This window comes from Antechinus flavipes, chromosome 3, assembly GCF_016432865.1.
Source record: "Antechinus flavipes isolate AdamAnt ecotype Samford, QLD, Australia chromosome 3, AdamAnt_v2, whole genome shotgun sequence".
Classification (NCBI taxonomy): Eukaryota; Metazoa; Chordata; class Mammalia; order Dasyuromorphia; family Dasyuridae; genus Antechinus; species Antechinus flavipes.
The window spans coordinates 560,628,224-560,640,698 of NC_067400.1; the positions used below are offsets into that span (position 1 = coordinate 560,628,224).

The window sequence follows — 12,475 nt, forward strand, 5'->3', positions numbered from 1 at the left end:
TAATTCAGGCCATTTCCAATGGTTTTGTAATGGAGAGAGTCATCTTCAGCCAAAGAGAGCACTGTGGGGACTGTGAGGGATCACAACATTGTATTTTCACTTTTTTGTCATAATTTGCTTGCACTTTGTTTTCTTTCTCATTTTTTCCCATTTTGATCTGATTTTTCTTGTGCAACATGGTAATTGTGGAAATATGTGTAAAAGAATTGCACATATTTAACATATATTGGATTGCTTGCTGTCTAGTGGAAGGGCTGGGAGGGAGGAAAAGGAGAAAAAAGAATTTTGCAAGGTTTTGCAAGGGTGAATGTTGAAAAATATCTATGCATATGTTTGAAAATGCTCATATAGGAGATGTCTGTACTTCTGGGGGTGGAGCCAAGATATTGGAGTGAAGCCAGGAAGCTGCTTGAGCTTCCCTACTTTCCCTCAAAAACCATATGAAACCAAGCATTTGAACAGAGTCTGATGGAATGAAACCCCTGTCCAGCTCAAGATAGACTGGAAAAAAATTCAAGAAAAGTCAATCTCACTGGGGTAAAAAAGGTGCTCAGACAAACCCAGACAGACTCTGGGAAAGCCAGTGGGAGGGTCTCAATCAAAGCAAATCAACAACTAAGACCCCCAGTCCTGGCTTAGTAAAGGAGCAAACCAGAGGGCAGCCCCCAGTCCCAGCTCAGAAGGCAAACTCTGAGAAACCAGGCTGTTTCCTGAACAGAAAAGGCAAAGCTACTCCCTACAAACACAAGGGTCCCCTATGCTCAAAGCCAAGGCTCAGAGCTGCACAAGAAGCTCGGGACAGGGTCCCCTTTCCTCCAGGGGCAGAGCTCTACCATAAAAGTTTAAAAAAAAAAAAAAAAGGAAAGAAAATGAGCAAGAAACAGAAAAGAACCTTCACCATAGAAAACTACTATGGTGACAGGGAAGACTCAAATCAGGATAAAATGTCTACCGAGGAAATCTCAAAGAGTGATATGAATTGGTCTCAAGCTCAAAGAGGCTTCTTGGAAATGCTCATAAAAGACTTTAAAAAGGAAATGATAAAGGTAAAAGAAAAAATGGGGAAAGAAATGAGAGGTATATATGAGAGGGTCAAAAGGAAGGAAAAAATTTACTGAAGAAAATAACTCCTTAAAAATACAAGTGGCTAAATGCAAGGAAAAAAACCCACTGAAGAAAATAATACCTTCAAAAGTAGAATTAACCAAATGGAAAAAGAGATACAAAAGCTAACTGAAGAAAATAACACATTAAAAACTAGAATGGGTCAAATGGAAGCTAATGACTTGATGAGAGCAAGAATCAGTCAAACAAACTAAAAAAAAAAAAAAAATTGAAAAAATGGGAGCAAATGTGAAATACTTCATTGGAAAAACAGCTGACCTGGAAAATAGATCCAGAAGAAACAATTTAAAAATTATTGGCCTACCTGAAAGCCATGACCAAATGTTCATATAAATTATTTGTGCTTAACCTGTGGTCAAGCCTTCTGAGCTCCAGTCTCCTCTTTATTCCATCCCTTTTTGTGTCAAGCCTTTTTCATCCTTTTTTGATAAGAACCAGGAGATTCTTTGTTATAAAACTGCTCTCTTGGGGGCAGTAAGACTGCATAATAGATAGAGCACCTGCCAAAAGTCAGGAGGACCAGAGTTCAAATCTGATCTCAGACACTTAACACTTCCTAGCTGTTTGACCCCAGGCAAGTCACTTAACCCCAATTGCCTCAGGAAAAAAAATCAAACAAAAACAAAAAAACAAACATATGAAATAAAATTGCTCTTTCCAAAGTTACTGGTTGGTTGATTGTTGTCCTTTGTAGTGAAAAAGGACCAAAATAACATTATTATGTTAGAGTCAAATTATAGTGTGTCTGATCGGTTGATCAGACTAATTTAAGCTTGGAATGCTCTGCCACAGGTCAGACACAAAGAGCCCCTATAAACATTTGAGGTGGATTCTCTAATTTTGTGTTGGGGCCTAATCCATTTCTGCTTTGCTCATAGAGCACAGCACCTTCTCTGCTGAGGGCACAGCCTGGGTAGCTCAACTGGTAAAGCATCAGACTTTTAGTCTGAGGGTCCAGGGTTCGTGTCCCTGTTTGGACGAACCACCATGTGCCAAAGTTACTAAGGATGTCTTAGTTGCCAAACCCAAAGACCATTTCTCAGTCTTTATTCCCCTTGCCTTCTCTGTACCTTTGACACTATTGATCACTCTCTGCTCCTTGACACTCTGCTTTCTCTGAGTTTTCAGGACATTACTCTCTCCTGGTTCTCCTCCTATCTCCTTTGCTGGCATCTCACCAGAATCATACCCTCTCACTGTAGGTGTCCCTCAGTATTCTGTCCTGAGCTCTGTTCTCTTCTCCCTTTAATGCTTCTTCAACTTGATGATCTCATCAATCCCAATGACTTAATTATCATCTCTATATTGATGATTCTCAAATCTATCTCTCCTTCTCAATTTTTTTCTGCTGATCTCCAATCTCATATCTCCAATTGCCTTTCAGACATCTCAAACTAAATGTCCAGCAGAAATCTGAAACTCCATTTGTCCAAAAAAAAAAACTCACTATATTTCCTTCTAAGTCCTCCAACACCATCCTTCCAGTCTCTCAGGTTTACAATCTAGATTCCTCACCTTACATCCTGGATTTCTCTCTCTCTCTCATCCCAAGGTCTGTTTATTTCAGCTTTGCAACATCTCTCTTCTTGATGCTGACTTTCTAAGGCAGACCATCATCATCATCAGACTATTGCAATAGTCTGCTGGTACATCTCTTCCCACTACAATCCATCCTCCATTCAGCCACTAAAGTAGTTTTTCTAAAACAGTTCTGTTCATGTTATTACCCCTTGGCCCGCACCTCCCCAACAACATACACACTAGTAAATTCTACTAGTTTCCTGTTATCTCCTGGAGTAAATACAATATGCTCCATTTGGCATTCAAAACCTAATCTCTTTCTACCCTTCTTATACCTTTTCTTATACCTCATTCCCCAAGACGTCCTCTTCAATTCAGCGACAATGGCTTTGTCTTTTCCTGCAAAAAGCTCAACTTCTCAGCTCTGGACATTTCCTCTGGACATTTCTTCCATATCTAGGATACTCTCCAATCTCTATTCTTACGACTTGCCTCCCTCACTTCCTTTAAGTTCCAACTGAAATTCCATCTTCTATAGGAAGCCTTCGGCAGCTTCTCTTAATTCCAATGCCTTCTCTCTGTTAATTAATTTCTATTTACCTTGTATAAAACTTGCCTTGTATATATTTGTTTGCATGCTGTCTCCCCCAATAAATTTTAAGTTTTGTGAGGACAGGGACTATCTCTTTTACCTCTTTTTTGTATCCCTAGAATTTATCACAATGCCTGGAACATAGTAGGCATTTAATAAATGTTTATCGATTGACTGATTAATCAATTTTGTATTGGATGCAAGAACCAGGAAAGTAAGAGGTCTCTCTATTGTTTTTAGATAAACAGATATCTGCCTTGGTGCTGAAAAAAAAAAACTAAGAGTCATCCTGTATCATTTTCTTAATAATTCTATTTATAATTAATTGATTTTGCCCAGTAACTGCTTAACTCATGGTTATTTGTCCCTGAACTTATTTCAGAATTCAGCCAACCTGTAATGGGTTAAACTTTAAAATCCAGCTTTTTTGTCTCAAAGAATTTTGCTAACTTTGAGAATATGTGAACAGAAAGAGAGTTGATCTTAGGCTGCCAAGCTATCCTTCAAGAATGGTTTGCTGGTTTGCTGCCCAAAAGTTTGGGGCACTATCTCACACCTGTACTCAAAGAGAGCTTCTTAGTCTCATGAGATAAAAAAGGGGAAAAGGATGGTTGCTAGCCTCCATTATCAAACTTCCAACCAATCGTGTTGTTTTTCTTGCCTCATCTCTCTAACCCATCATGTTGCCCTTGATCCCATGGCATCATCCACCCTCTTCTGCTCTTTGTTCTGCACTCCCCAGTAAAAGCAGAAACTTATCTTCTTGTTTGAATTCTTTGACATTAATAGTGATGAACCATTGGCCCACTTACTGATAGGTAGAATGCCCCAGCTAAGAATGTTAAATTGCTTGGACATCTGCCTCAAATTACCCTTTTGTTAAAACCTCATTTGACACAGTACCCCTGAGCCAGGAATCATCGATCAATCTTTCTCCTTTCTCTTCCCCTTCTTGAATGATCTCACTCCTTGTTATTACTGGAAAGAAAAGTAGTTTCTTTCTCCCCAGAGCATCCAACTCCATCCTCTTCAAGCTACACCTGAAGTCTCTTGTAAGCTCTAATTGCATGTGCCCTTTCCTTCCCTTTCTCTTCTGTGCAGTACTTCCATTCTCTATCACCTCCTCCACCTCAAACCCTTTTTTCTCTGTTGAAGACTTCCTTTTATTTCCTTTAGAAGCCCCTTCATTCTCTCTCAACAACAACATGGAGTATAAAGTACAAAGAGATGTTCTTGTCCCTCACCCTTTTTCCTTTGAGAGGGAGATAGTCCACACTTAGAGCAGAGATAACAGTCATTTAACTGTGGCAGAAATACAAATATGATAAATTTAATGCTAATCGTTATAGTTTCTGAATCTACTCAGAATGGCTGAGATTTTAGCCTTGTTTCTTGAAACTACTTGTGGGTGCTTTTGCCCCAACCTCAAGTACTTAAACGAAACTTTTTACCCCCAATTATTTATTTTTAAAAGCTAAGACTTTTTGACAACCAATTTACCTTAATTATTAATTCCTCTATCAATTTACTTAATTATTTTCTTGTTCCACATACCTTTTCTTACCTACCTTACTTTGTCTCTCCAACTACCTTCTCCTTAACCCTGAATCTTCCTCTTCTAGTTCTATCCCTAACCCCCTAATTCTCCATTATACTTTTTAATCCATGCATATCCTCTTTAATTGTCCTTGATCTTGCTTTTCTTAGGCTGGAGGACTAATTTAGGTCTAGAGATTGTCCTCCTTAATTTCCTTCAATTCTGATGACTTTTCTCCTCCCCAAATTTAATCCCTGACCTGCTTCACTAAATGACTCTTTCAAGACATCTACATGATTTTCTTCACATTATGTAACTCAAATCCTCTCTGCCCTCCTCCCCACCTCAAACCAGTTACATCTGCTTTGGAGGGATTCCCCCTCCTGCTTCTATGCTGTAGGTATCTCTCCCTATGGTTTTCCTCTCCACTCACAAGTTAGAATTCATTGCTTTTAACCTGTAGCAGGCTTCAAAAACAATATTTCAACTTCGTTAGAATTATATTGACAAATGAAAATCACTATTTTGTAAATACAAACAACAATATACATCCTAAATTTGGATTTATATATATCTATATCTGTATACACTTTTTATAAAGTTTTTTATTTTCAAAATATATGCAAAGATAGTTTTCAAAATTCACCCTTGCAAAACCTTGTCTTCCAAGGTTTTCTTTTTTTTTCCCGTCTCTTTCCCCTGTCCCCTCCCCTAGAGGGCAATAATCCAATAAATGTTAAACCTGTGCAATTCTTCTATACATATTTCCACATTTATCATGCTGCACAAGAAGAAAATCAGATCAAAAAGGGGAAAAATGAGAAAGAAAACAAAATGCAAGCAAACAACAGCAACAAAAATACTATGTTGTGATTCACATTTAATCTCTGCAGTCCTCTGGGGAAATATGGCTCTCTTTGTCACAAGACCATTGGAACTGGCCTGAATCACCTCGCTGTTGAAAAGAGCCATATGCTAGCATTGATCATCGTATAATCTTGTTGTTTTAAAAAAACAACAACAGTTGCTGCGTACAATGTTCTCTTGGTTCTACTCCCTTCACTCAGCATCAGTTCTTGTAAGTCCCTCCAGACCTCTCTGAATCATCCTGCTGGTCATTTAAAAGATCCGCTTCTTTAAACGTGTGTGTGTCTGTGTGTGTGTGTGTGTGTGTGTGTGTGTAACATATACACACACATATATGTAATAGATGGATAGATAGACAGATCTTTATGAGAATTTTTCCCCTTCAGTTATGACAACCACTAAATCTAAATGTCTAAATAAATTGACTGTTGATAACAACATATTAATCAAGTACACAATGAAAAGTATATTTAAAAAAATTAAATTGGATAAATAAACAAGGGGCAGGAGCCAAAAGCTGAGGGAGAGGGATGCTGGGGCTGTGCTGCCCTATCACTAAGGGATATGGATTTTAAGTATATGACATTACTTTTGGAACAGGAAACTTTCTTTTTTTACTTTCCTCTCAGGACTGTTGTGTGAGGATCAAATGAGATAATAAGTATAAAGCACTTAGCCCAGTGCCTAGGACATAGAGTATGTAAGCGTTAGCTGCTGATATTATTGTTGTGAAAATTATAAGGGCTCCAGAGTTTAACTATCATTTTTAGGTTGATGATTACTAGACCTATATATCGAAGCTCGGTCTCAAATTATCAGTTGCCTATTAGGTATCTGAAACTGGATTTCCCAAAGATAGCTTTAAAACCTGTTCGCCTCATTACCTCCTGCCTGGATTATTGCAATAGCCTCTTCATTCGTTCATGCTGGGTCTCCTCTTGTCCATCCATCACACAGTTGCCCAGGGAATTTTCCTCAAGCCGTGATCTGAGTTTGGGAGACCCCTACTCCACCAACCCCAGTGACGGCTTATGGCATCTAGAATCAAATATAAACTTCTTTCTTTAGCTCTTACAGCCTTTTATAGTCTTTTCTCAGCTATATTTTAGACTTCATTAAACACGGCTCCCCCTCCAATACTTTGCAATTCAATGAAACGGGTTCCGCTGCTTTCTCCCTCCCTTCCTCCCAATGTTCCATCTCCCATCGTCAGGCTTTTGCACTGGTCGTTGCCCGGACCTGAAGCACACTTCTTCCCTCCCTCTGCCCTCCTCTACAACACAGACCCGTATTCTGCATGCAGCTGCTGCTGCCCTTCCTTCCAAACCACCTTGTATTGAACTGTTCTGTACTTAAACATATACTGTCAATACTATCTTAGGGAATGGGTTTACTAAGTATTTATGTTGCGTGTACACTTGTATATGCGTTCAGTGTCTCCCTTAGAACGTGAGCTCATTGCAAAAGAGGATCTTTTCCCTCTTTGTCCGTGTTCCAAATGCCTGATACCGCACCGGGCACATACAAGGTGCTTAATCAATGCTTACTGACTGATTGATTGATAGGTATCTTTTTCTCCTTCCCTCCTCCGCTCGTTATCATTGGGCAGTCATTTTGCCTGTCATGGAATGACTTTCCAACACCCAGACGGTTCCGAAAATGGAAGAGGCTACTGCGGATGATGACCGTTACGGTAGTCATTTCCCCAGCCCCAAACGACAGATATTGTTGGGACCATCATCGCCATTTGTAAGATGGCAGAAGAGGAGCTCAGGAGCCGGCCCAAGGTCGCCCAGCCAGTAAGGAATTACTGACTCCCCTTCCTTGGAGGTCTTCCAGCAGAGACTGGCCTTTGGGGGGGCGGGGGGCAGACAGGGGAACAGGAGTTAACCGTGCTGCCCTCTGGCAGAGATTCCACCCCCAAAGGCTGGCGCCCCTCACCGCTGACAGCCTCCCACTCCCCAAAAGGGAACCAGCTCCGGTAACATTCCATCCCGCTTTGAGGGGTGGGGGAGATGCACAAGCAGTCTTTTTTTTCCCATTCCACATATGGCCTGGAGCTGGTGCAGGGCCTGGAGGAGGAGAAGGAGGGGAAGTAGTTACCGTTGCCAAGTGGGCGTCAGTGCCAACCTCACACATTTACCGCCTGTCTGCCCGTTGCCAACTGCTGTTCCGAGCGCCCTCGGCTCCCCCGATGCTTAGAAAGCCGTGGCTCAGACCCAGGGGGCAGGGACAGGAGGGGCAGAGAACGGGGCTTGGAGTCAGGGCGATGCCAGCCGGGCACCAGAGACCTTCCAGGCTGAGCCGTTGCCTTCTCCGCTCTCCAGATTCGACTGAGCGCCGCTTTTGCTGAGTAAAATATGGCGATGACAGTCATTCCCAATTACATAATGTGTTAGGGTTTGCAAGGCATTTTCCCATAACAGCTCTGTAAGTCAGCTTCATGGAGAATTAGGGATCCTTTTTTCCCAGAAAAGGAAAGTATTTCAAAGGGAGGAAGTTCTGGGACCCGGGTCAATCAGCTTAGTAGGTATCATTGCTGGAACCCAACTTTTATCTTATCTTATGATAGTGATATCTTACTGCCTCCTGTTTAAAGTTTTTGGTCGGCTACCTGACACAAAATCATCTTTTTAACATGAATAGATTTCCAGTGATGTGACTCAAACCCCCACAATCTGCAAAAATAAAAAATAAAAATAGTGGGTGGCCAGAAAGACAAACGAGAGATACATGCCTGAATGAATGAAAAGTGCTTATTAATCATTTACTATATGTCAAGCACTGTGCTAAGTGCTGAGAATACCAGAGAGAGACAGAGACAAAGAGACACAGAGAGAGAGAGAGAGACAGAGAGACAGAGAGATAGAGACAGAGAGACAGAGAGAGAGAGACAGAGAGAGAGAGACAGAGAGATAGAGACAGAGAGACAGAGAGAGAGAGACAGAGACAGAGAGAGACACAGAGAGAGAGAGAGAGACAGAGAGAGACAGAGAGAGAGACAGAGAGAGAGAGAGAAAAAGAGAGAGAGAGAGAGAGAGAGAGAGAGAGAGAGAGAGAGAGAGACAGAGACAGAGAGAGAGACAGAGAGAAACACAGAGAGAGAGAGAGAGACAGAGAGATAGAGACAGAGAGACAGAGAGAGAGAGACAGAGACAGAGAGAAACAGAGACATAGAGAGAGAGAGACAGAGACAGAGACAAAGAGAGAGACAGAGACAGAGAGAGACAGAGACATAGAGAGAGAGAGACAGAGACAGAGACAAAGAGAAAGAGAGAGACAAAGACAGAGAGAAACAGACAGACAGAGAGACAGAGACAGAGACAGAGAGACAGAGACAAAGAGAGACAGAGAGACAGAGAGAGACAGAGACAGAGAGACAGAGAGAGACAGAGACAGAGACACAGAGACAGAGAGAAAGAGAGAGACAGAGAGAGAGAAACAGACAGACACAGAGAGAGAGACAGAGACAGAGAGAAACAGAGACATAGAAAGAGAGAAAGATAGAGAGAGAAAGAGACAGAGAGACAGATTCAAAGAGACAGAGAGAGAGAGACAGAGAGACAGAGAGAGAGACAGAGACAGAGACAAAGAGAGAAAGAGAGAGACAGAGACAGAGAGAAACAGACAGAGAGACAAAGAGAGAGAGACACAGAGAGAGAGAAAGATAGAGAGACAGAGAGAGAGAGAAAGAGACAGAGACAGAGAGAACAGAGACATAGAGAGAGAGAGAGAGACAGAGACAGAGACAAAGAGAGAAAGAGAGAGACAAAGACAGAGAGAAACAGACAGAGAGACACAGAGAGACAGAGACAGAGAGACAGAGACAAAGAGAAAGAAAGAGACAGAGACAGAGACAGAGACAAAGAGAGACAGAGAGAGAGAGAGAAAGAGAGACAGAGACAGAGAGAGAGAGACAGAGAGAGAGAGAAACAGAGAGACAGAAACAGAGAGAGAGACAGAGAGAGATAGAGACAGAGAGACAGAGACAGAGAGAAAGAGAGAGAGACACAGAGACAGAGAGAAACAGATAGAGAGACACAGAGAGAGAGAGACAGAGAGAGACAGAGACAGAGACAGAGAGACAGAGAGAGACAGAGACAGAGAGAGACAGAGAGACAGAAACAGAGAGAGAGACAGAGAGAGATAGAGACAGAGAGACAGAGACAGAGAGAAAGAGAGAAAGACAGAGACAGAGAGAAACAGACAGAGAGACACAGAGAGAGAGAGACAGAGAGAGAGAGAGACAGAGAAACAGAGAGAAAGACAGAAAGAAACAGACAGACAGAGAGAAACAGAGAGAGAGGGAGAGAGACAGAAAGAGACAGAGACAGAGAGACAGAGACAGAGACAAAGAGAGAGAGAGAGAGAGGGAGGGGAAGAGAGAGAGAGAGACAGAGACAGAGACAGAGAAAGAAAGAGAGAGAGACAGAGAGGGTGAGAGAGTCAGAGAAAGAGAGATGGAGAGAGAGAGAGAGAGAGAAAGGGAAGAGAGTGAGGGAGATAGTCTCAGCTCTTAAGAAGCTCACACTCTAGTTAAGGACTAGAACCTGTACAAAAAAGGCCAGATGAAAGGCAGACAGGAAGACACAAAAGTGGGATGGGTAGCAAGACCCAGATGCCCTTAGGTTACCTAAGTCAGTCAGAATTGCCAAGGCGCTGCAGGACTTAGATGTGAGGGTCATATTAAGGTTGGCAGGATCAGTGAGAACAGTGATGTGCTCGTAAAGTTTAACCACAAGCTCTTCAAAAAAAAAAAAAAGACACTTTTATATTTAAAGAATATTATGCACATTTTCTCCCTCACTTTCTTAAGTCTAGACAATCAACAAAACAATAAACCAAGCCTTGATTTGTAGCATTTACCAATTTCTGAAGAGTAAAAAAAATTGAAAATTTGACATAAATGCCCTGTGAACAGTCAAGCAATGTAGGTGAAGGGCAAGACCAAGCAGGGAGTGCAGTCCCAGGGGTGGCAAATCTGCCACATCTGGATAGCTTCTAGGAAGGGTTAAATAAGCTTCAGGATTAGGACTAATGATTATGCACGCATTTGCCTCTCTATGAGTGTGTGTGTGTATGTATTGTCATATATGTGTGTGTATATACTATATATAATATAAACTTTAGAGCCATTTTTCCTAGCTGTGTGACCCTAGGCAAGTCACTTAACCCTGTTTGCCTGTTTCCTCATTTGTAAAACGGTTTAGAGAAGAAAATGGTAAACCACTCTAATATCTCTGCCAAAAAAACCCTAAATGGGGTCACAAAGAGTATGACTGAAATAACGGAGCAACAGCATATTAAGGCTTAAGCTTTAACATGAACTATTAACACTTAAAACTGCAATAGATTTTTGGAGCATCCTGTGTATGTGAGTGTACTGTGTGATCTAAGTACATGCATATATACACATACACACACTCACAGATATCCGTTTCCTTCTCCAGCTCATTTGACAGAAGAGAAAGTGAGTTGCCCAGGATCATCCCCTACTAAACATCTGAAGCTACATTTGAACTCATTTCTTCCTGACTCCAGGCTCAGTCCTCTGTACACTAGCTGCCCCTTGAATATGTGTGTAAATATATATGTATCCGTACACACCCATGTAAATTATACACAATTATATCAAGGTAAGTAAGCATATTCACAAACACATTCGCATAATCCTGGATCTGTGATTTCTTCTGCCTAAGGCTCTTACAGAATAGAAACATCCTCCACTGATACCCATCGGCAAGTTACCTGTAACAGGTACCTGTGAGATTGTCACATGGTTGCATAGCCAGGATTTGAAGGCCTCAGAGTGCTCCTTAATTCGAGCCAGCTTTCTATCCATTATGGCACACGACTTTGTATAAATTTCTTCCATGATTTCATTAGAAAAGGATATATCAACAGAGAAAAACTAGAGGAAGATATTCTGCTTCTTGCCATAGTCTGGAACCATACTACTTTGAGTAGATGCTCAGTGAAAGATTGATGGGAAGATAGGAATAAGAATTATATAGAATGAAAAATTGTGCAATCAGCATCCTTGAAGGGATACCCACATCAGTGAGATCTCAGATCCACTAAAGTTTACCCAGGTTTCCAAAGAAAGTTTTTGAGCCACATTCATCTAGCTCAGATGAACTCTCAGGTACTCGTGCTGCTCTGCACAAAGGAAAATAATATTTGATGAGTCTAGGATCTGTACCTCTTACCAAAGATCAGCAAAGATCTACACAGAAATGAGCTTACTTCAACAATCAAAAAGAATTTATCATTTTAAGAAATTTTAATAAAGTTTAAAATGATTAAAAATCAAAATTTTAATAAAGTTTAAAATAATTCAAAAATAAAAAAGCATTTATTAAGTTCTAATGGTGTATCAGCATTATGCTAAGAGCTGGAGAACAAAGAAAAATAAAAATACTTTTTGCCTTCGAGTAGCATAGTCTAACTGGGAAAACTCAGTGTTGGTGGTGCCACATTAATTAGTGATAAGGACATGGTTCTGGAGAGATGGGCTGAATATTTCCATAGTCTCTCAGTAGCCCATCATCAATCAATGCTGAAACTATTGACCGTTTACCTCAAGTTGAAATCCATCACTCTCTAGCTGAAGTTCCAACTGAAGAAGAGATTTTGAATGCCAGTAGACTAATTCTCATCAACAAAGGGTGATTGAGACCAGTTCAATGGTCTTTTTTTATTGAAGATTTTTATTTTCAAAACATATGCAAGAACATACCTAACATATATAGGACTGCTTGCCATCTAGGGGAGGGGGTGGAGGGAGGGAGGGGAAAAATCGGAACAGAAGCGAGTACAAGGGATAATGTTGT

At 41.0% G+C, this 12,475-nt stretch overlaps 1 non-coding gene across 1 annotated transcript; it reads left to right on the top strand.

The window, feature by feature from the left end:
* Positions 1-2,032: 2,032 nt before the first annotated feature.
* Positions 2,033-2,105, top strand: TRNAK-UUU (transfer RNA lysine (anticodon UUU)). The gene has a single exon. It is a non-coding gene; the product is annotated as a tRNA-Lys (tRNA).
* The last annotated feature ends 10,370 nt before the right edge of the window (positions 2,106-12,475 follow it).